The sequence below is a fragment of the Macrotis lagotis genome, chromosome 3 (assembly GCF_037893015.1).
Source record: "Macrotis lagotis isolate mMagLag1 chromosome 3, bilby.v1.9.chrom.fasta, whole genome shotgun sequence".
Taxonomy (NCBI): Eukaryota; Metazoa; Chordata; class Mammalia; order Peramelemorphia; family Peramelidae; genus Macrotis; species Macrotis lagotis.
Genome location: NC_133660.1, coordinates 141,329,040 through 141,331,938, shown reverse-complemented (window position 1 = coordinate 141,331,938; position 2,899 = coordinate 141,329,040).

Genomic DNA, 2,899 nt, shown 5'->3' with positions numbered 1-2,899 from the left:
ATTCTCAAATAAGTCTAACTCTGATAAATGTGGAACTTACAATTTCCAAGAAGACTATGGAAAATATAAAAAAACAGAAATGTGAGAGGTCATTTTTAACCAGGATAGTGGTAGGGAGTAGGAAAGTGAATGAAGACTACATGGATAATGTAGAAGGAAAATATGACTCAGGAATGAAGAAAATGTAGAATTCTATTTAGACCAGTAGTGTTATAAAACATGATACCTGGTATGTGATTATAAAATTACAAAGATTTGAAAGTAGGTTATATGATACCCAAAACAAGTTATGTTTTTTTAAACAAGGCAATCGGATTAAGTGACTTCCCCAAGATTACACAGCTAGGTAATTAATAAATATCTGAGGCTGCATTTAAACTCAGATCCTCCTGACTCAAAGGTTGGTGATCTAGCTACTGCACCACCTAATTGTTCCTCATAATAGGTAAGGTGAAGAAAGCTCACTCTTTTAAAATGATATCTAAGCGAATTCAAACAAAATTGTTGTTATACTACAAAAAATAAAACGAGAGATGCTCTTACTCTATCCCCCAAAATAATCATATTTTTCCTGCAAATTTTCTGCTTTAAATGAAAAATATAAACAATATATATAAATTATATAAAATATAAACAATATATATAAATTAGAGGTAAATTTTAAATGAATATTTTTGATGTAGGAAAAGAGGAACATTATTGATTTGTACATATCCAACATGGCAAAATGCTTAGTGATGGACTTAGAGTCAGCAAGAGTTGGGCTCACAAAAAAAAAATAAAAACAAGAAAACTTTTAAAAATTTTATAAAAGAGTTGGGTTCACATCCTGCTACTAACACATACTAGCAATGCTACTGTCAGTACGTTCTTTAAGATTTCTAATTCTCAGGATTCTGTCTACTAATTTGTAAGCTGGTTGAAATCTATGAATATAGGAGTTTCCAAATGCAAGAAATCACTTTTATTTGAAGGTAGTGATTGTTTTTGTTTTTCTTTATATTTGTAATAATTAGCATCCACAATGAATTTAATGGATGACTCTGAATAACTGACTAATGAAATACCATTATCCCTAATTTCCCTCCAAATTGTTCTCAGGTAGAATTCTCCATGAAGTCTTCCCTGAATCCCACAGTTCTCTATTCTCCAGTCACTATGTTTATATTCCAATAGTTTTTTTAATTTATTTAAATGTATATGTGTTACTGCAAATATTTTGTTGCTGTTTTGTGGTCTAGGGTATAATGCAATAACACCAGTGTGCATTTAATAAGAGTTATTAATAATAATAGCCATGTGCTAAGTGTTTTGCTTTTACAATCTTATATGATACTAAAAACAACCCTGAGAAATAGGTGTTTTAATTATTCTTATTTTACGAATAAGGAATCTAAGCCAATCAGAATATTAGTGATTTGACAAGGGTCACAGAACTTGAAAGTTTCTGAGACTGTCTTTAATTCATGACTTTTTGACTGCAGGTACAGTATCATATTCACTCTGACATATTGTTGCTCCATTTAATAGATATTTATTGAATGATTTGATATATAATTATATTTGAAAGCTATATTCATTATTGCATCTATATAATACTACATAGATCTTCATGAGAAACAGTAGTGAAACTGGACATGGTGATGTCTCAGAGAATCTAAGTTGATGACACAGTTGATTTTTGCAAATCTGAGCTCCTATAAGGTTAAAGTCTACCAGGTGTGCACAATAAATCTGACACCAATGTAGTCAGTTTTATGCACCAGTGTCCTCACACTACCTAAGAAACTAAAAACTTCAATGTTACAATTGAATAATGACTGGACTTCCTCCATGGTCAAGATATAGAAGAGTGTTTATAACTCTTTCCCCCAAAACCATTAAAATAAAAGAAAATAAGTAACTATGAGTGGTAAACAATAAACAGGGAGACAGTTACTCTAGAATTTGATATATATTTCATGCAAAATGAATAATCTAATCAATTTTTTATCTGAAGAAAATAGAAATCACTTTCATTTTCTATAATAATGTAATAAATGTAATTGAAATTTTCAAAGAGAAACTATTTGTGCAGTCAATCAGAAATCTTTGCCAATGATTGAAATATGCAGAATAGCATAATGCTTATTGAAAAGGTGCATACTTGTAGCATAGTCATCTTATTTTGTTTGGAAATTAGTGAAATCAATGGAAAGAATGTATGATAGAGGACCACAGAATGTCTCTTAAATTACTAAAAGTATTGTTATTAAAAATAAATATTTTGCAAATAAGCTCTTAAAGAAGCAGGACTTCTAATACTAGAAGCAGACCTTCAACACCACAAGTGTAAAAAATAGTATGTCTTCTCTAAATAATATACTTGATTAAGATGCAACATTGAAATGACATAGTTATTGTTATGAAGAACTTGAAATCTAATAATTATACAGCTTTTGAAGAACATGAATTTCATATTTTAAGACTTTTCAAGCAGATTTAAAAAATGAGATGTATTTGCTTCAAGAAGGGAATAATTATTACAAAATAATAATTTTAAGGAAATTTTTTGTGACATGGGAATGCCACCTAGAAAATATAATTTAATATTATATATATATATATATATATATATATAATATGCTAATGTGTTCTAAATCAACCTCCAATCAAAGATTACTTCAAGTGCTACCTCAAAGTCTACACTATCATGTAAGAGCAAGCTTTGAACCTAGTTCTTCAAAGGGAAACCAAAACCATCAATCAATATATAAGTATCCCTGTCAGCTGAATATTGAAGTATTTTTAAAATATTATGTTATCTGTTGTATTTATTTATTTTTTTAAATGTACTTACACATTTATTTGTAAGAAATACACAATTCTAAGAGTAGAATACAGAAAAATAAGCTAGAAA